This window comes from Gigantopelta aegis, chromosome 10 (genome assembly GCF_016097555.1).
Source record: "Gigantopelta aegis isolate Gae_Host chromosome 10, Gae_host_genome, whole genome shotgun sequence".
NCBI classification, from domain to species: Eukaryota; Metazoa; Mollusca; class Gastropoda; order Neomphalida; family Peltospiridae; genus Gigantopelta; species Gigantopelta aegis.
In genome coordinates, this window is record NC_054708.1 from 79,204,619 (window position 1) to 79,228,114 (window position 23,496).

Consider the following 23,496-nt stretch of genomic DNA (forward strand, 5'->3'; position numbering starts at 1 on the left):
AATGGCAACCTTTCTTGACTCCAGAATTGTCTTCATCTGAGTTGCCTAACTTCTAAATTGAGTTACGATTTGTTGGCTCTGTTTCACAAATAGGAAGAAGAATGCAGGAAATCAATAATAATTTCTCATGATTGAAACCAGACGTTGAAATAGACAGTTTCTGAGTTTGGGTGTCGGTTTACCTTTTAATAATTAGCTGACATGGACTTTTGGATCTTGTTTTATTAATAATCAAGCCAACTGATGTAATGTTATAGGAAAGTTGTAGTTTTCTCTAATCGGGTTGAATTCCTCTCTTTTTAGGCATGGCATTTAACAACAGGAAAGACGTGATTTTATAGGTTGTGATTTATCTTTTGAAGTCTATTGTAAAGAAAATGTTTCATGTTTTGGAAGTGTATATTGTGTTCCAGGTGAAATAATATCATTTCTCATACATTTAAATATATCTTGCCTTTGAATGTTACTTTATATTGGTTTCAGATCTTCTTTTATTAACAATCAACCTACCTGATCCAGTGTTAGTAGCCTGTTGTAGTTTCTCTAATTCATCTCTTTTAAGCATGTCATTTAACAGGAAAGAAATGATGTGACGGGTTGTTGTTTATGTTCCTCCATTTAATTTTTTTAATAGCATATATAATATGTCGAGGGTGAAATAATTCAATTTTTCATAAACTTAAATATATTGCCTTTGACAACATGAATGCTACTTGATATTAACTTGATATGAAATGATGGCAAGTTTTTAGTCATAGTACCCTTTACCAAATACAAAAAATGTGATACAAACAGAGTAAGAAATAGTTAATTGGTGGCCATTTTGAATTGTGAGCCTAATTCACTAAACACCCGCAACTTTGCGATCTCGCAGTGCAATGCTAAAAGACTTACAAAGAGGATGTTTTGTTGTCTAACAGAGCCTAAGAGAACTTTGTGAATTAAGCCCCAGGCCAATAGAGGCCACTGCCAGGATGGTCCTATATCAAGTTTTACTCTACACATGATATCCTGACTGCATGCAGATTGGACCAGCCTCGGTGGCGTCGTGGTAGGCCATCGGTCTACAGGCTGGTAGGTACTGGGTCCTGATCCCAGTCGAGGCATGGGATTTTTAATCCAGATACCGACTCCAAACCCTGAGTGAGTGCTCCGCAAGGCTCAATGGGTAGGTGTAAACCACTTGCACGACAAGTGATCCATAACTGGTTCAACAAAGGCCATGGTTTGTGCTATCCTGCCTGTGGGAAGTGCAAATAAAAGATCCCTTGCTGCTAATTGGAAGAGTAGCCCATGTAGTGGCGACAGCGGGTTTCCTCTCAAAATCTGTGTGGTCCGTAACCATATGTCTGATGCCATATAACCGTAAATAAAATGTGTTGAGTGCATCGTTAAATAAAACATTTCTTTCTTTCTTTGCATGCAGATTGACATGTTAGTATCACATTCTGCACTATTATACTACTATGTGTAACAACTGTACTACACTATATGATTATATTGGTTGATGGAAAAAGAGAGGAAGCTGCTTCAACCAATAAACTGAACTGAACTGAATTCGTATCACATGCCCCTATACCCCTTTGGTTTCAGGGCTCCACCTATGGCATGGCCAGTGATGTGGTCCTTGATGGAGGAATTACTAGATGGGGCCAATTTTGAAAAATTTAATAAATAAAGGAATGGGTTCAACCAATAAAGCAGCAAGGCATCTTGTATATATGTATTTCCCCATTAACAGGACAGCTAGGAGTTACCATGACCTTTGTCCCAACCGGGGCCTCACAATTGATATATCAAAGGTCTTGGTAAGTGCTGTCCTGTCTGGGAGAAAGCTGCATATAAATGCTGCTAGTAAAAAAATGTAGTGCATTTTTTCCAAAGACTATATGTCAGAATGACCAAATGTCTGACTTCCAATGGCTAAGGATTACTTAATCAATGTGCTCTTGTGGTATCGTTAAACAAAACAAAACATTATTAAATCGTTAGAACAATATCATAAGCTACATGTAAGTGCTGGGGTTTCGCTGTCAAGAAACATTTGTTTGCCTCTCCCAGATCAAGAGATGACAGTATATTGTATTGGATCAGAGATGACAGTATATTGTATTGGATCAAGAGATGACAGTATATTGTATTGGATCAGAGATGACAGTATATTGTATTGGATCAAGAGATGACAGTATATTGTATTGGATCAAGAGATGACAGTATATTGTATTGGATCAAGAGATGACAGTATATTGTATTGGATCAAGAGATGACAGTATATTGTATTGGATCAAGAGATAACAGTAGAGATGACAGTATATTGTATTGGATCAGAGATGACAGTATATTGTATTGGATCAAGAGATGACAGTATATTGTATTGGATCAGAGATGACAGTATATTGTATTGGATCAAGAGATGACAGTATATTGTATTGGATCAAGAGATGACAGTAGAGATGACAGTATATTGTATTGGATCAGAGATGACAGTATATTGTATTGGATCAAGAGATGACAGTATATTGTATTGGATCAGAGATGACAGTATATTGTATTGGATCAGAGATGACAGTATATTGTATTGGATCAAGAGATGACAGTATATTGTATTGGGTCAGAGATGACAGTATATTGTATTGGATCAAGAGATGACAGTATATTGTATTGGATCAAGAGATGACAGTATATTGTATTGGATCAGAGGGGCGGGATGTAGCACAGTGGTAAAGTGCTCACCTGATGCGCGGTCGGTCTGGGGTCGATCCATGCCAATGCACCATGTCTGGTATATCTAAGGCCATGGCATGTGCTGTCCTGTCTGTGGGATGATACATTTAAAAGATCCCTTACTACTAATGGAAAAATGTAGCGGGCTTCCTATCTATGACTATATGTCAGAATTACCAAATGTTTGACATCCAATAGCCAATGATTGATAAATCAATGTGCTCTAGTGGTGTTGTTAAATAAAACAAAATGTTTCTTCCTGGAACAGACCTTTAGTGTCTGATTATTTATCTTCGAATTTGGTATATGGTTTGAAAGATGGATTTCTCCATGGAGTGATGTGTTGATTGTGTCAGATCATTCCTGGATCAGGTATTTAGTGTCTGATTATATTGTCTTTGAATTTGGGTGACCAAAAGGTTTGAAAGATGGATTTCTCCATGGAGTAATGTGTTGATTGTGTCAGATCATTCCTGGATCAGATATTTAGTGTGATTATATTGTCTTTGAATTTGGGTGACCTAAAAGGTTTGAAAGATGGACTTCTCCATGGAATGATGTGTTGATTGTGTCTGGTCGTTCCTGAATCAGATATTTAGTGTTTGGCTATTTTCTGTGAATTTGGGTGACCAAAAGGTTTGAAAGATGGACTTCTCCAAGGAATGATGTGTTGATTGTGTCTGGTCGTTCCTGAATCAGATATTTAGTGTTTGGCTATTTTCTGTGAATTTGGGTGACCAAAAGGTTTGAAAGATGGACTTCTCCATGGAATGATGTGGCGATTATGTCTGGCTGAATGCTTACAAAGTGTCCATATTTCACACAACACTGAACCGGGATTATCTGTAATGGCCTGGGCAAGGCAGTTCAAAGCCAGTCAATGGACAGTTGGTCTGCTGTTGCCATAACTACATGCTTTTACATTGTTTTTGATTGGTAGTAAGTGTTTTGCAGTCATGCTTCTTGGTGGTTATAGTAGTATTTGTTGATTGTGGGTTGGGTTTGTTGGTTTTTTGTTGGTTTCTAATTCAGCTTTTCAGTATCTATTGCATTAATAATACACCAGAGATTTGGTGGATAAGTATTATAACATTTACCAAGTTAATTCCCTACTGTATGCATTGATAGTTCTAGCCAATACACATCTATTCATCCATCTTATTTATTTCTCCATCTGTCTGTCCATCTATCCATCTCCTAATCCACTTAAGCACCAGTCCATTTGTCCTTTTATCCAACCATCTGTCCATCCATCCATCCATTCATCCATCCTTCCATCCATCCATCCATCCATCCATCCATCCATCCATCAACCATCTATCCATCCATCCATCCTTTCATCCATTCATCCATCCATCCATCCATCCATCCATCCATCTATCCATCCATCTATCCATCCATCTATCATCCATCAATCCAAAATCCATCCATGCATGCATCCATCCATCCACTCAGCTAGCCTGTAACACTGTTATCTAAATCTTGCCAAATAATCATAATATCCAAACATGGTAACCTGATAGTCTATTTATGTTATGGTATATTGATCATGTACCTTGAATTGCACTGGTTGACTGGCTATTTAAATTATGTATTGGTGTTTTGAAGACAAGTTATTTAACTACCAAGTCGGGGTTTACTGGTGAGCTATTTCATAATGGCACTATTGGCTTTATTCTTTAATTATTAATGATAATATCGATGTCACAGTTTATTGGTGATGTTTTTTTGTTAATACATCTGTGAACTACATGTGTTAATTTTAAATCGATGTACTTATCCATTGTTTGTCAATGGACGGATGGATGGATGGGCTGTTGTCCTTGTATTAATGGATGGATGGAGGGAGGGAGGCCTGTATGAAGGCCCATAGGAATACCTGTCCTAGACGGAGGAGCCGGCAAAAGTCGACACCTGTGCCCATGACATGCGTGTGCTACAACAGCTTGTTCTGAATGTGCACATTACAACCTATGACCCGACTTGACCAGGCCTGTAGAAATGACATCTGGAGACGGGGGGGGGGGGGGGGGGGGGGGGGGGGGGAGAGAGTACGTACTAGCCAGATGTTTTTCTTTGTGGAGTCGAACAAAAAAACATTCATTTTCATCTTCAAATTGGGGTCTATGCCATATGGCACTGGTTCCAGTGGGTTTGTTTAAATCTGTTTTAAGATTTAATTGAATAAAAAATAAAAAAATAGTTAAAAAAGACAATACCGAAAAACATTCTGGTAATAACACTCTTTCTCTCTCTCTCTCTCTCTCTCTCTCTCTCTCTCTCTCTCTCTCTCTCTCTCTCTCTCTCTCTCTCTCTCTCTCTCTCTCTCTCTCTCTCTCTCTCTCTCTCTCTCTCTCTCTCTCTCTCTATCTATATATATATATATATAACACCACTAGAGCACGTTTATGAATTAATCATCAGCTATTGGATGTTATTTGGTAATTTTAACATGTCGTCAACAGAGGAAACTCGCTACATTTTCACATTAGCAGCAAAGGATCTTTTATATGCACTTTCACACAGACAGCAAAGCACATACCTTTAACCAGTTGTGATGCTCTGGTTTGAATGAGAAAAAACCCTCAATCAGTTGAACAGATCCACCGAGATGGTTCGATCCTGCGATGCAAGCAATTCAGGCGAACTCTCAACCAACTGAGCTAAGTCCCGGCCCTAATTAATAATATGTAATAAAACCTACAATGATTTATTGGCCATGAGTTTTCTAGCACAACCATTGTTCACAGGCTTCGTTTATACAAGGCTTGCAATTATATGTGGATTGTGAAACGAAATGTGTTTTTCTCCTTTCATAAACATGAGCCTTGCAATCTGATTGTTTTCTCCCTGTTATTTGATAATCAAGGAATGATTTGTGGCTGCGGCCAGAAGGAACAGACATTAACGTATATTTAAACCTAGGCTACGTTAACATGAGATACATGGACAGTATTCTGTGTGTCTGTGTGTGTGTGTGTGTGTGTGTGTGTATGTGTGTTTAAACCTAGGCTACGTTAACGTTATTCTAAATGCAGTAATGGACCCATTGGGCTATTTCTCATTCCAGCCAGTGCACCAAGACTGGTATTTCAAAAGGCCATGGTATGTGCTATCCTGTCTGGAATGGTGCATATAAAAGATCCCTTTCTACTAATGGAAAAATTTAGTGGGTTTCCTCTCTAAGACTGTATGTCAAAATTACCAAATGTTTGACATCCAGTAGCGGATGGTTAATAAATTGATGTGCTCTAATAATGTCATTAAAGAAAACAAAGCCTTTACACACTTGTTAAATTCTAACCACTGACTGTAGTGGTGTCGCTAAACAAAACAAAGCCTTTACACACTTGTTAAATTCTAACCACTGACTGTAGTGGTGTCACTAAACAAAACAAAGCCTTTACACACTTGTTAAATTCTAACCACTGACTGTAGTGGTGTCACTAAACAAAACAAAGCCTTTACACACTTGTTAAATTCTAACCACTGACTGTAGTGGTGTCGCTAAACAAAACAAAGCCTTTACACACTTGTTAAATTCTAACCACTGACTGTAGTGGTGTCGCTAAACAAAACAAAGCCTTTACACACTTGTTAAATTCTAACCACTGACTGTAGTGGTGTCGCTAAACAAAACAAAGCCTTTACACACTTGTTAAATTCTAACCACTGACTGTAGTGGTGTCGCTAAACAAAACAAAGCCTTTACACACTTGTTAAATTCTAACCACTGACTGTAGTGGTGTCGCTAAACAAAACAAAGCCTTTACACACTTGTTAAATTCTAACCACTGACTGTAGTGGTGTCGCTAAACAAAACAAAGCCTTTACACACTTGTTAAATTCTAACCACTGACTGTAGTGGTGTCGCTAAACAAAACAAAGCCTTTACACACTTGTTAAATTCTAACCACTGAATGTAGTGGTGTCGCTAAACAAAACAAAGCCTTTACACACTTGTTAAATTCTAACCACTGACTGTAGTGGTGTCGCTAAACAAAACAAAGCCTTTACACACTTGTTAAATTCTAACCACTGACTGTAGTGGTGTCGCTAAACAAAACAAAGCCTTTACACACTTGTTAAATTCTAACCACTGACTGTAGTGGTGTCGCTAAACAAAACAAAGCCTTTACACACTTGTTAAATTCTAACCACTGACTGTAGTGGTGTCGCTAAACAAAACAAAGCCTTTACACACTTGTTAAATTCTAACCACTGACTGTAGTGGTGTCGCTAAACAAAACAAAGCCTTTACACACTTGTTAAATTCTAACCACTGACTGTAGTGGTGTCGCTAAACAAAACAAAGCCTTTACACACTTGTTAAATTCTAACCACTGACTGTAGTGGTGTCGCTAAACAAAACAAAGCCTTTACACACTTGTTAAATTCTAACCACTGACTGTAGTGGTGTCGCTAAACAAAACAAAGCCTTTACACACTTGTTAAATTCTAACCACTGACTGTAGTGGTGTCGCTAAACAAAACAAAGCCTTTACACACTTGTTAAATTCTAACCACTGACTGTAGTGGTGTCGCTAAACAAAACAAAGCCTTTACACACTTGTTAAATTCTAACCACTGACTGTAGTGGTGTCGCTAAACAAAACAAAGCCTTTACACACTTGTTAAATTCTAACCACTGACTGTAGTGGTGTCGCTAAACAAAACAAAGCCTTTACACACTTGTTAAATTCTAACCACTGACTGTAGTGGTGTCGCTAAACAAAACAAAGCCTTTACACACTTGTTAAATTCTAACCACTGACTGTAGTGGTGTCGCTAAACAAAACAAAGCCTTTACACACTTGTTAAATTCTAACCACTGACTGTAGTGGTGTCGCTAAACAAAACAAAGCCTTTACACACTTGTTAAATTCTAACCACTGACTGTAGTGGTGTCGCTAAACAAAACAAAGCCTTTACACACTTGTTAAATTCTAACCACTGACTGTAGTGGTGTCGCTAAACAAAACAAAGCCTTTACACACTTGTTAAATTCTAACCACTGACTGTAGTGGTGTCGCTAAACAAAACAAAGCCTTTACACACTTGTTAAATTCTAACCACTGACTGTAGTGGTGTCGCTAAACAAAACAAAGCCTTTACACACTTGTTAAATTCTAACCACTGACTGTAGTGGTGTCGCTAAACAAAACAAAGCCTTTACACACGTGTTAAATTCTAACCACTGACTGTAGTGGTGTCGCTAAACAAAACAAAGCCTTTACACACTTGTTAAATTCTAACCACTGAATGTAGTGGTGTCGCTAAACAAAACAAAGCCTTTACACACTTGTTAAATTCTAACCACTGACTGTAGTGGTGTCGCTAAACAAAACAAAGCCTTTACACACTTGTTAAATTCTAACCACTGACTGTAGTGGTGTCGCTAAACAAAACAAAGCCTTTACACACTTGTTAAATTCTAACCACTGACTGTAGTGGTGTCGCTAAACAAAACAAAGCCTTTACACACTTGTTAAATTCTAACCACTGAATGTAGTGGTGTCGCTAAACAAAACAAAGCCTTTACACACTTGTTAAATTCTAACCACTGAATGTAGTGGTGTCGCTAAACAAAACAAAGCCTTTACACACGTGTTAAATTCTAACCACTGAATGTAGTGGTGTCGCTAAACAAAACAAAGCCTTTACACACTTGTTAAATTCTAACCACTGACTGTAGTGGTGTCGCTAAACAAAACAAAGCCTTTACACACTTGTTAAATTCTAACCACTGACTGTAGTGGTGTCGCTAAACAAAACAAAGCCTTTACACACGTGTTAAATTCTAACCACTGACTGTAGTGGTGTCGCTAAACAAAACAAAGCCTTTACACACTTGTTAAATTCTAACCACTGAATGTAGTGGTGTCGCTAAACAAAACAAAGCCTTTACACACTTGTTAAATTCTAACCACTGAATGTAGTGGTGTCGCTAAACAAAACAAAGCCTTTACACACTTGTTAAATTCTAACCACTGAATGTAGTGGTGTCGCTAAACAAAACAAAGCCTTTACACACTTGTTAAATTCTAACCACTGAATGTAGTGGTGTCGCTAAACAAAACAAAGCCTTTACACACTTGTTAAATTCTAACCACTGACTGTAGTGGTGTCACTAAACAAAACAAAGCCTTTACACACTTGTTAAATTCTAACCACTGACTGTAGTGGTGTCGCTAAACAAAACAAAGCCTTTACACACTTGTTAAATTCTAACCACTGACTGTAGTGGTGTCGCTAAACAAAACAAAGCCTTTACACACTTGTTAAATTCTAACCACTGAATGTAGTGGTGTCGCTAAACAAAACAAAGCCTTTACACACTTGTTAAATTCTAACCACTGACTGTAGTGGTGTCGCTAAACAAAACAAAGCCTTTACACACTTGTTAAATTCTAACCACTGACTGTAGTGGTGTCGCTAAACAAAACAAAGCCTTTACACACTTGTTAAATTCTAACCACTGAATGTAGTGGTGTCGCTAAACAAAACAAAGCCTTTACACACTTGTTAAATTCTAACCACTGAATGTAGTGGTGTCGCTAAACAAAACAAAGCCTTTACACACGTGTTAAATTCTAACCACTGAGAATGTAGTGGTGTCGCTAAACAAAACAAAGCCTTTACACACTTGTTAAATTCTAACCACTGACTGTAGTGGTGTCGCTAAACAAAACAAAGCCTTTACACACTTGTTAAATTCTAACCACTGAATGTAGTGGTGTCGCTAAACAAAACAAAGCCTTTACACACTTGTTAAATTCTAACCACTGACTGTAGTGGTGTCGCTAAACAAAACAAAGCCTTTACACACTTGTTAAATTCTAACCACTGACTGTAGTGGTGTCGCTAAACAAAACAAAGCCTTTACACACTTGTTAAATTCTAACCACTGACTGTAGTGGTGTCGCTAAACAAAACAAAGCCTTTACACACGTGTTAAATTCTAACCACTGACTGTAGTGGTGTCGCTAAACAAAACAAAGCCTTTACACACTTGTTAAATTCTAACCACTGACTGTAGTGGTGTCGCTAAACAAAACAAAGCCTTTACACACTTGTTAAATTCTAACCACTGACTGTAGTGGTGTCGCTAAACAAAACAAAGCCTTTACACACTTGTTAAATTCTAACCACTGAATGTAGTGGTGTCGCTAAACAAAACAAAGCCTTTACACACTTGTTAAATTCTAACCACTGACTGTAGTGGTGTCACTAAACAAAACAAAGCCTTTACACACTTGTTAAATTCTAACCACTGACTGTAGTGGTGTCACTAAACAAAACAAAGCCTTTACACACTTGTTAAATTCTAACCACTGACTGTAGTGGTGTCGCTAAACAAAACAAAGCCTTTACACACTTGTTAAATTCTAACCACTGACTGTAGTGGTGTCGCTAAACAAAACAAAGCCTTTACACACTTGTTAAATTCTAACCACTGACTGTAGTGGTGTCGCTAAACAAAACAAAGCCTTTACACACTTGTTAAATTCTAACCACTGAATGTAGTGGTGTCACTAAACAAAACAAAGCCTTTACACACTTGTTAAATTCTAACCACTGACTGTAGTGGTGTCGCTAAACAAAACAAAGCCTTTACACACTTGTTAAATTCTAACCACTGAATGTAGTGGTGTCGCTAAACAAAACAAAGCCTTTACACACTTGTTAAATTCTAACCACTGAATGTAGTGGTGTCGCTAAACAAAACAAAGCCTTTACACACTTGTTAAATTCTAACCACTGAATGTAGTGGTGTCGCTAAACAAAACAAAGCCTTTACACACTTGTTAAATTCTAACCACTGACTGTAGTGGTGTCGCTAAACAAAACAAAGCCTTTACACACGTGTTAAATTCTAACCACTGACTGTAGTGGTGTCGCTAAACAAAACAAAGCCTTTACACACTTGTTAAATTCTAACCACTGACTGTAGTGGTGTCGCTAAACAAAACAAAGCCTTTACACACTTGTTAAATTCTAACCACTGACTGTAGTGGTGTCACTAAACAAAACAAAGCCTTTACACACGTGTTAAATTCTAACCACTGAATGTAGTGGTGTCGCTAAACAAAACAAACTTCACCTGGTAATGGTCAAGCATTGGGGATTATAGACAATGGTTGTGGTTCAGGGCCCCGTTCCACGAAGCGACCGTAGCACTACTATCGCTGTAAATACCTACCATTGCGACCTTAATTTTTGTCTACGATCGCCAGCCTGTTCCACGATGTCGTAAATTAATGTGCAATTTACAGTAGGTACGAGGCAGTTGTAAGCCACTAACGTAGATGTCAAATGGCAGTTAAATGATGATTTTGTCATTTTCTAAGAAGGATACTAACTTTTTGTATAAAAATGGATCTAATATATAGCAAATAACTTTTATAAAACTCGGCGTTCAATGAAAAAACATTCAAGGCCATAGACTTTCACACGAAAATACGGGAGATAACTCTCATGTCTTATGAATTCGGCAATTATCACTTAGCAAATAAACTGACAAAGTTACTTCATGGATGTCCATTACCAATGAATACATCTAAGATGTTCTGAAAAATCTGTAACCAATTCATTATTTAACTAATTCATACTTCTTCGTAAAGGATATTTTCATCATTAAAGGGGCACTTACAACTATCGCAAGGTTGCTTTGTGGAACAGTTGTAAAATTCACTGTGAGTCGCTACAATTAACCTCAGCTACAATTCTTTCTTGGAACGGCTGTAAAGTTTACGGTGCCAGTTGTAAAATTCACTGTGAGTCGCTACAATTAACCTCAGCTACAATTCTTTCTTGGAACGGCTGTAAAGTTTACGGTGCCAGTTGTAAAATTCACTGTGAGTCGCTACAATTAACCTTAGCTACAATTCTTTCTTGGAACGGCTGTAAAGTTTACGGTGCCAGTTGTAAAATTCACTTTGAGTCGCTACAATTAACCTTAGCTACAATTCTTTCTTGGAACGGCTGTAAAGTTTACGGTGCCAGTTGTAAAATTCACTTTGAGTCGCTACAATTAACCTGAGCTACAATTCTTTCTTGGAACGGCTGTAAAGTTTGGAATGGCTGTAAAGTTTACGGTGCCAGTTGTAAAATTCACTGTGAGTCGCTACAATTAACCTCAGCTACAATTCTTTCTTGGAACGGCTGTAAAGTTTACGGTGCCAGTTGTAAAATTCACTGTGAGTCGCTACAATTAACCTCAGCTACAATTCTTTCTTGGAACGGCTGTAAAGTTTACGGTGCCAGTTGTAAAATTCACTGTGAGTCGCTACAATTAACCTTAGCTACAATTCTTTCTTGGAACGGCTGTAAAGTTTAGGGTGCCAGTTGTAAAATTCAATTCTTTCTTGGAACGGGGCCCAGGGCCCGTGCTTATAAAACTTAAAATCAGACTTTAATAAAGTCCAGACTTTAACCTAATGCTGTTTGAATGGCATTGCCATGACGTTAAAGTCTGGACTTTATTAAAGTCTAAACTTTAAGGTTTATAAGCATGGGGCTTGGTCATAAGTAATCTGACAAACTACTTAAAGTAAAAAAAAAGAAAGTTGTCACAATGGAAAAGGAAACATGCATACAGTATTCAAAGATTTGAAAACATAATACACTAAAGTACACTTATAATGAACATGTTTAGAAAGAACTGATCATAAAGTCCTATTTTATTTCATTATACATTAATATCCAACTTATGCAGATGTGTACAACGAACTACTGATATAACAATCTAACTATCATGGTCCCTTCCGGTTCATTATAAGAGAGCTTTACTGTAATGTAATGTTGTGTGTGTGTGTTTGTGTGTGTGTATATATATATATATATATATATATATATATATATATATATATATTCACTCTAGATTCTTGAGGCAATCCAACTGGCTTTGGGGTCTTGACCAAGAACTAACTGTAATAATGTTGGTATGAAGTGCTTCTACTAGTAGAAGCTAGTGCCATTGGACTTAAAGTTCAGTTCCCAGAGTGACTTTTAATGACTTGGTATGGAAAGAGGCCACTCATTGACTTGTGTGTCACCAACAACTAATCATTAACCCATTCACTTGGATGGACAGTGCAGATTACAGAGGTGGGCATCAGTGTTCTTGAACTTAATTAAATGCAGGAAAACCTATCAAAACTGGACCCTGAATAAACTGGAATCTTGTCAAAACCAGCCACGTTTCATGATCCCAAATGTTCTAAGTTCTGAAATGCGACCTTCTATATACAGGATCCTGTCTAAATTAGATAAATATTAGGTCCTCGACATGATCGGGTTTAGACGGGTTTCACTGTATAAACAGAAAAATAATTTCAAAATGAAATGAAATATTGTGAAAACAACAACTGCTGCAAGGCCATATTTTTTTTATCAATTTGGTGAATTACAATTCTATACCATTATGTTTTTCAGCACCCAACAACACTTCAGCACATTTAAAACTGTAGCTATTCTGGTGTGGGAGCGGGACGTAGCCCAGTGGTACAGCACTCGCTTGATGCGCAGTCCGTCTAGGATCGATTCTCATCAATGGGCCCATTGGGCTATTTCTCGTTCCATCCAGTGCACCACAACTGGTATATCAAAGGCCATGGTATGTGCTATCCTGTCTGTCGGATGGTGCATATAAAAGATCCCTTGCTGCTAATCGAAAAGAGTAGCCCATGAAGTGGCGACAGCGGGTTTCCTCTCTCAATATCTGTGTGGTCCTTAACCATATATCTGATGCCGTATAACCGTACATACAATGTGTTGAGTATGTCGTTAAATAAAACATGTCCTTCCTATTCTGGTGTCTTACATATGGTTATTTTAACATTTGGTCAGTAAAGAGAAAGAGAGGGAAGCTGTTTATATATTACTTTCCCATAGACAGGACAGTACATACCACAGCCTTTCATGGGGAACTGATATAGATGGGAAAAAATCTTGAGTCCACTGAGGGCAATCGATCCTGCAACCCATCACATCTCGGGTGCATGCTACATCCTGCCTCAAGATAGCTGAATGAGTGAAACAAGACGAAACTGTTGTTATTGAATGCAGAGTTTAATAAATAGAGGATTCATCACAAGTGTTCTTTAATATGAAAAATATAAACTGAGTCGACGTTAATCAGTATTTGTCGAGACTGTTGAGGTTGATATTTTACATATTAAAAAATACAAGTAGCGAATTCTGTTTATCCTATAACATCTCTAAAATAACATTTTCATTCAATATTTTATAAATCACAGTAGTAAAATTGCCTCTATCTGTAATATGACATCATCACGATTAGCACAAATTAGTTTGACGTCACACATTTTAACTAAATCTTATGAAAATGTTATGCTCAGGTGTACAGCTCTTGTTGGCTTGTAAACAAATGACCCATTGACAGCAACACATTATTACCTAGACACCTTGCAAATTTGCATATACCTTTAAATTTACATATCATTATTACACAGGTTAATATACTATATTATAACGTGGGTTTGTGACATCGATATCATGAGTAAGTTTTAGGATAAAGATTGTTATGTATTAATGTATATATTAGAACCTTTTTAACACAAATGAGTTTGTATCTTGCTTTGAAAAATCATCAAAAGATCATCTATCATTTGACATCTACATTAGTGGCTTACAAGTGCCTCAGACCTATTGTACCTTTTCATTGTAACTTAAGACAATAGTAAGCCATGGCACATCATGAAATAGGAAAACGATTATGGTTATGATAATTGGCATTTATAAAAATAGTCATGGAACAGGATATTTTTATCAAGACATTAGTGCTACAATCATTTCGTGGAATGGGTCCAAACCATTTAATTTCTGGTTTGCGGACTGACAAGACGAGAAAAACATTAATCAAAATTTCTCAATTGCCATACAATTATACTAAAAGCATTGGGGAAATTCATATGTAGAAATAAAGCTCATATGCCCAGACAGTTAGAAATAGAGTGTGTATACGGTGCAGACCTCAGAACCTACAGCAGTAGAGTGTGTATACGGTGCAGACCTCAGAACCGACAGCAGTAGAGTGTGTATACGGTGCAGACCTCAGAACCTAAAGCAGTAGAGTGTGTATACGGTGCAGACCTCAGAACCTACAGCAGTAGAGTGTGTATACGGTGCAGACCTCAGAACCTACAGCAGTAGAGTGTGTATACGGTGCAGACCTCAGAACCTATAGCAGTAGAGTGTGTATACGGTGCAGACCTCAGAACCTACAGCAGTAGAGTGTGTATACGGTGCAGACCTCAGAACCTACAGCAGTAGAGCGTGTATACGGTGCAGACCTCAGAACCTACAGCAGTAGAGTGTGTATACGGTGCAGACCTCAGAACCTACAGCAGTAGAGCGTGTATACGATGCAGACCTCAGAACCTACAGCAGTAGAGTGTGTATACGGTGCAGACCTCAGAACCTACAGCAGTATACTGATGTTAAAGTTTAAAGTTTGCTTTCTTTAATGACACCACTGAAGCACGTTTATTTATTAATCATCAGCTATTGGAAGGAAGGAAAGAAATGTTTTATTTAATGACACACTCAACACATTTTAATTACAGTTATATGGCGTCGGGACATATCGTTAAGGACCACACAGATATAGAGAGGAAACCCGCTGTCGCCACTTCATGGGCTACTCTTTTTGATTAGCAATAAGGGATCTTTTATATGCACCATCCCACAGACAGGGTAACACATACCACAGCCTTTGATACACCAGTTGTGGTGCACTGGCTGGAGTGAGAAATAGCCCAATGGCCCCACTGATGGGGATCGATCCCAAACCGACCGTGCATCAAGCGAACACTTTGCCACTGGGCTATGTCCCACCCCCAGCTATTGGATGTTAAACATTTGGTAATTTTGACATACAGTCTTAGAGAGGAAACCCACTACATTTTTCCATTAGTAGCAAGAGATCTTTTATATGCACCATCCCACAGACAGGGCAGCACATACTATGGCCTTCGATATACCTGCCATGGTGCACTGGCTGGAACAAGAAATAGCCCAATAAGCCCACAGCAACAGTGTTTCTACCATTGCAAATGTTTGACTCATCTCATAGGTCCTGATAAAGCTTGTGTGAGAGCAGTAATGTATATTGACCTGGCATTGATATGAGTGTTAACATGATGGAGGGACCAGTAGAAGGTGCCTTGGTTCATTTAGGTGGAAATTACCTTTACACACAAAACTGTAACGTCTGGGAAGTGTGTATGCTGATCTAATTAACAAGTCTCCAACAAGCAAGACTTAATTGCATGCTGTTCTTAATTTCATTCTGAAAAGCTTTTCAGGAAGAGATTTTCTAGAAATAACTCATCTATAGGATGATACAGTTGGAGTTTTAAATACATATAATTAAATAGGAAATGATGTACCAAAATCAGTGCCAAAAAAAGAAGAAGTGTTTTCACAGTCATCTAGAATTATAATACAAATCATAATTATCAGATGGTGTGTGTACAACTGAAAGGTCTGAAGATTTATTAAAGCTTTGTGTGGTCTGCATCTTGACCACATTTAAACTCAATAAAATGTATTGCTAATTGAAAATAACAGGGAGGGTTCCAACTGACATTTATCTTTTTCACATAAATGTATTTGAAATTTATCTGATCCATTGTTCACAGACTTGAAACTTTGTAAGTCTCCTTGCACAAAACACTGATGTTGTTAAAATGTTTGAATCTCGTGATAAAATTGTTATTGTCAGATCTCAATATACAGAGTGCCAAACTGTGAAGTCTTCCACATTTCATGTAGTGGTATACAGGATTAATTGCCCCCCCCCCCCCCCACACACACACACCAGTCATTGCATCAAAGGTTGTGGTATGTACTGCTCTGTCTATTGAAAGGTGCATACAACAGATTCACTACTCATTATAAGAATGCAAGCATTCTACCACTGTACTATGTATACCCACTAATCTGTATTGATTTATATGGTAATTTTTCCATCAGACTCCATCGTGTTGAGGAAATGGGATGTAGCCCAGTGGTAAAGCGCTCGCCTGATGCGCAGTTGATCTAGAATTGATCATCGTCTGTGGGCCCGTTAGGCTATTTCTCGTTCCAGCCAGTGCACCATGACTGCTATATCAAAGACTGTGGTATGTACTATCTTGTCTTTGGGATGGTGCATATGAAAGATCCCTTGCTACTAATGAAAAAAATGTGATGGGTTTCCTCTCTAAGACTATATGTCCAAATTACCAAATGTTTCACACCCTATAGCTGATGATTAATAAATCAATGTGCTCTAGTGGTGTTGTTAAACAAAACAAACTTTTAACTATTTTTCATTCATTCATCCATTTGTTCATTCATTTGTTTGTTTGTTCGTCCATCCACCTACCCGCATGCTTGACCTCTCATGCACCCAAATTCCATCCATCGATCCATCCATCCATTCAGTATACAGTAACCTACTTATTATCTAGGTGTGGTGTGTGTGTATGTTTATATGTGTGGTATGTTTGTGCGTGTGTGTGTGGTGTGTGATGTCTGTGTGTGTGTGTGTGTGTGTGTGTGTGTTTGTAAACAAGAACTAAAGCATCGTTATACACTTGTTACAGTATAATTATGATAACCACTAAATATCACAGTGTGTCGTGAAATGAGATACTTTGTGTTCTGGTTGTCAGTTGTTACTCTAACTCATTAGAAAAGACATTTGTATGTTTCACATATTCAATTCAACTCGTTAACATTAAGTCCATTATATCATAGACAGAAATAGATGTGACGTCAAGGAGGCACCAAGACCACCCACACACAATGGGTGGCAATTGACAAACAGTGCTGGGGTGTTGGTAAAAGAAACTGAAACATTGTCATCACGTAGACCTGTTGAAAAGGGGACTAAAACTATAAAACATCAGCCACTTGTCTGTCCCAAACCTAAAATAGGGCAGGATGTAGCCAAGTGGTAAAGTGCTCACTTGATGCATGGTCAGTGTGGGATCGATTCCTGTCGGTGGGCCCATTGCGCTGTTTCTCATTCTAGCCAGTGCTATCCTGTCTGTGGAATGGTGTATATCAAAGATCCCTTGCTGCATTAGGAAAATTGTAACAGGTTTCCTCTAATGACTGTATGTCAGAATTACCAAATGTTTGACCTCCAATAGCCGATGATTAATTAATAAATGTGCCTAAACAAAACAAAACTTTTACACAGTTGTTAAAGTCTAGCCACATAATAACCACTGAATGTAACAGTGTGTCGTGAAATGAGACACATGTACTTTTGTGTTGTGCTTGAAAATGGGTATTCTATCTAACCCATTAGAAATGACATCTGTATGTTTCACATATTTAATTCAACTCATTAACTGTAAGTCCACCCACACATTAATGGTCACAGTCAACAAACAGTGCTGGGGTATTGGTAAAAGGAACTAAAACATTGTCATCACGTGGACCTGTTGAACTACTGAGACTGAAACTATCAGACATCTGCCTCTTGTCTGTCCCAAACCTGAAACGGTCTCTTCATTAACGGAATTGATGAAGTCTTGAACATGATGAAGCAAAACGTGCATTTAAATCAATAGTGAAATCAATAGCAATTACGAAATTACATGCACAGATGTCGCGGAATTAGAGGTCACTCCAGTGGAAGCTTCACTAAGACCGTAAGAACAAAAATGTCATTTCTGAGAAATTGGCAGGATAGAAGGTCACATATATTAAGATTTGATTTGATGTGATTTTTATAGCAGTTTCATATATTCGATTCTGTTTGAGATCTGTATCAAAGGCAACTCAAGTCAATATCCTTTGTGTTTTTTTAAGTATGTGGTAATAAAATTGTCACAGTTAATTAATAGAATGGTCTGTCTTGTTATATTTAAACATGCATACAAACTCTAAATATGACATTGATATGGGGGTGGGGGAGTGGGAGGGGGTTTCTACCTGCCCCAAATACCACTACCACTCTTTTCAAAATCCTAATTCCATGTTGTGGATGAACACAGGAATGAATGCATAAAACAGGAAGTGGACCCATTGGGCTCATTCTCATTCCATCCAGTGTACCACGACTTGTATATCAAAGGCAGTGGTATGTGGTATCCTGTCTGTGGGATGGTGCATATAAAAGATCACTTACTACTAATGGAAAAATGCAGCGGCTTTCCTCTCTAAGACTATATTTCCAAATTACCAAATGTTTGACATCCAATAGCAGATGATTAATAAATCAGTATGCTCTAATGGTGTCATTAAACAAAAAAACTGTATCTTTAGGAAAATTGCACATTAAAAAACAAAACAAAATAAAGCAAAAACAAAATACTGTATAAGGAGAAATGTTATGAGGTAAGGAAGCTTTTATGTACATATGACTAATTTTTATAGAGAAATCATATATGATATTTTTGTTCTTCTTTTTATTACACTCTGTTCTGGTTTGTGTCTCAAGTATACACTACATAACAACTGTGTACTAAATAAAAACATATTAATTTATTAGGAATTGATAACAATATTTTGAATAAATAATCAATGTCAAATATTACTACCAATCAGAGCCTCAGCTACTTTTACTTCATAAATATTTGGTGGTACACCCTGAACTTTGACCTGAACTCCCTGCTTCAGTACAGTACAACAGTAACAACTACACACTAATATCAAAACCTATATTAGCTCGGCCATTTACCTTTCGACCGACCGTTAAATTGCACCAAATTTCCTCAATCAAAATTGCGCACCCCTTTCTCTTTGGCATTAACGACTCCATTCAAAATTCCATAGCACCACCACCAACCCCACCCGCCTGCTACCGATTCGATCGGGCTGCTGATGCTCCCTTGCACCTGCCAGTGCAGGCGGTCCCTCCTCTCCCCTCCCCCCACCTTTCCTGTTATGGACGGAGGAGCCGGCCTTGGCCGGCTCCTGTGCCCACGACGGGCGTGCGCTACAACAGCTTGTTCTGAATGTGCACGTAAAACCCTATGACCTGACCTGACCTGACAACTATATTCTGAGCATATTATTCTGTTTAATCTATGGTATGTCAGACATCTGTGCTGCATACCTTAGTGTTTTTCACATCTCATTAGTTCCATCCTGTGAAAACACTGTGTTTGTGTTTGTGGATATGTAAGATTCGTTTAACAATAACAGGTCTTCTTTTTCCACCTTCGTTTGACATCTGGACTGTGTTTGCAATGCATTGTTGCAGATACGAATATTGTAGACAGAAGATAAATATTTGTTGGCTTGTGATGCATGCATGGAACTTGCAGTGTCGCCATTAACTAAAGATTTCTCATTAATTTGAAAAACAAGGGACATGTTGTAGCTCTGTGGTGCAGTGCTGACATTATTACATGTTTTTCCATGACACATTTTTTTTTTATAACAAAAACCCATCTAATGCCAAAAAATTTAAGTTATGAAAATTAAATAATCAAATCAATACCATACCCAAAACAGTAATATTGTGGTATAATTTTTTTACCCCCTTAAAAGTCAACCTCTCCCCAAGTTATACAAAATATTTTCATGAACAAAAAATTAATGTAATAGGTGAAGATATACAGTAAAATAAAAGAAGTTTGTTTTGTTTAATGATACCTCTAGAGCACATTGATTTATTAATCATTGGCCATTGGATGTGAAACATTTGATAATTTTGACACATAGTCTAAGAAAGGAAACCTGCTGTGTTTTTCCATTAGTAGCAAGGGATCTTTTATGTGCACCATCACAGACAGGATAGCACATACCACAGCCTTTGATATACCAGTCGTGGTGCACAGGCTGGAGAAATGTACAGTAAAGATGAGCGAACTACTAAGTATCACTAAGTATCACTAAGCTACATTACACGCCTTTAATGTCTATAAAAGCTGAATGAAAGATGAAACGTTTTACTCAATGATGTCAGTGTTCTAGCTGGGTGAAAATTAAAGGAGGGAGGCCGGTCGGCACCACACCCTTAAAAAAAAACCCCCAAAAACCCCCACCCATAAACGAAAAGCAAAAAAACCCCAAAAGAACAAAAAAAAAAAAAAAAAAAAAGGGGGGGGGGGGGGGGGGGAGTAGTTTGGTTATCATATTGTTGTGTGTTGGTAGACTTTGAGAAAAGACATACTCCTTATTTTGCCTACAAAAAAGTGCAACGGGATTTATAAAAAAACTTGTCTAATTGAACCGAAGATGATATCGGTCTGACGGGCAGTTTTAATATTATTTTTAATAAAGATTTCAAGATATACGAAAAACAATAAAGATGTTTGTAAAGTGATCTCCTAATGTCAGATACATTTTTGTTATTTCCATCTTCATCGAATGAATCGATCGCTGTGATAAAATATTATCACCAGCTGATAAAAAGTAGTTTAGTTTTTGTAAAGGCGGTGTATATATTATTTGGCACTCAAGATAAATGATTTTAATGATAAACACTACCACTTCCCTTGTTTTTATAAGCGTTCATATCCCCTCAAAATGAAAAGTTTACAATATTTTATAAAGAACGGCTGAATAAACAGAATAACAGAAAGTAAAAATCATCAGTTTCAACCAATTATATCTGCAACTGAGGACAAAATATCAAATGATAGTTAGTGGAAACAAAAGACAGAATGACCGTTCTGATCACATGACAAATTTGGCGCCAAATAAGAGGGGTTTTTTCAATCAGAGATTGCCGAATCCATAAAAAATAAAATGTTTTCATTGCTTACATAAAATATAACTTTTTTTGTGTCTATCAAACATACAAATGGATACAGATATTGGACAAAATAGAGGCTGTTAAAAATACTGTTAAATTACGTTACGGTAACTATCGTAAATGTTTCGTCAATTGTTTTTTCGTACACAACGCGGCTTGTTTCCTTTGATGTCCAATGTGCAGACTGATCGTTGTTTTTTGTGTGGAAAAAAGTGCATTTGGAAATAGCGGAGATAGTTGCTGGAAAATAAAGAGGGGCGCTCAAAAATAAAGGAGAGTGGGGAACGTGAAAGGAGGGCGGCAGAATGGAAAAGCGGGGCGGGGCGCCCCGCTTAAATGGAGCAGCGAGAACACTGGATGTACTGAACACATTTTTATTGATGGTTATATGGTATCAAACATATGGTTAAGGACCACACAAATAATAAGAGAAGAAACCCACTGCCTATGTCATGGACAGTTCTTTTTCAGTTAATAGCAAAGTATCTTTTATATGCAACATCCCACAGACAGGATAGTACATACCATGGTCTTCATTACACCAGTTGTGGAGCACTGGCTTGAAAGAGAAACAGCCCAATGGATCCACCGACGAGGATCGATCCCAGATTGATCACACATATACTTTACTACTTGTTTAAGTCCAGCCCCCAGAAAAACTGAATAATCTTGGTGTTACTATTTAGCATATTACAGAATGTAGATAATATATACATGTACTAGATTTTGAACATACATATTTACTAGTTTCCAGATAAGATTTTAAAACTTTGGGTTGGGGGATACCAGTTGAACATGTACATTATACATTATAAATTTCTTGTGACTAGATATGAAGAAATTAATATTTCAGCAGATGAGTGAGTGAGTGAGTGAGTGAGTGAGTGAGTGAATGTTTAATGAAAGTTTGTTTTGTTTAACGCCACCACTGGAGCACACTGATTGTTTTAATAGGCTGTTAGATGTCAAACCTTTGGTAATTGTGACATATATAGTCTTGGAAGAAACCTGTTACATTTTTCTATTAGCAGCATGGAATCTTTTATATGCCCTTTTCCATAAATAGAACAACACATACCATGGCCTTTGTTATTCTTAAATGTTTAATGATACCTCAGCCTGATAATAGTAAAGAATGATGTATTGGCTGTTGGGTTGTCAGTTAATATTTCAAGCAAAGAAACCCGTACATTTTAGCCACACTTATAATACAGTGTACAATGCACCTTCACCCTGTAATATTTCAAAGTTTATTTCACATTATATTAATTTTAATTTAATAATACAATTATGATATGTTAATTTGAAATACATTTTTTCACGAGATGAGTTTTAATTAAAATATGTTTTAAAAACTGTCCATTACTTTTAATTAAGAGATTTCATTTATGAGTTGGGTTACTTTTAAATAAACTATTAATTTACTGGGGTGGTGGGGCCTTATACTTTTCATTGAAATATAAAAGTGAAATAAATTGTACATGTACCTTTACTTTTCATTAAAATGTTCACTTTCAAGTTGGGTCATTCTTTTAATTCAAATATGTCATTTGCAACTTGGGTTACCCTTCATCAAAAATTTCATTTACAAGGTGAGTTATTTTAATTTTAAAATTTTGATTTATAAATTGGGATCATATTACCTTTAAATAATTTTAAATGTTTATTTATGAGGTGGGTTATGTTTAAATAAAGTGTTTCTTTATGACCATGTACCATGCTGACAGACTGACATACCAACTGTGAGTTGGTTTAATTTTAAAATTTTGATTTATAAAGTAAGAAAAATTATGTTTAATAACAGTGAAACCTCTCAAAACCGGACCCTCTGTAAACCGGAATTCCCTCAAAACCGGACATTTTTGGCAGCCCCTGTTTACAAACCAGATGTTTTTGTTGGTCTGCAAGGTGTCTGATTTAGGAGTTTGACTGTAATTATAAATGTTCGTTTATGAGGTGGGTTACGTTTAATGAAGGTAATTCTTTATGCCCATGTGCCATGCTGACAGAGTGCTATACCAACTGTGTTTGTTTTCTCCACA

General features: G+C 37.3%; 1 protein-coding gene across 1 annotated transcript in view; it reads left to right on the plus strand.

Annotated features, from left to right (window-relative positions):
• The window catches only part of LOC121383253 (Kv channel-interacting protein 4-like), a 473,604-nt gene that overhangs the window by 141,114 nt on the left and 308,994 nt on the right, over positions 1-23,496 (plus strand). The gene's annotated exons all lie outside the window — the stretch shown is intronic.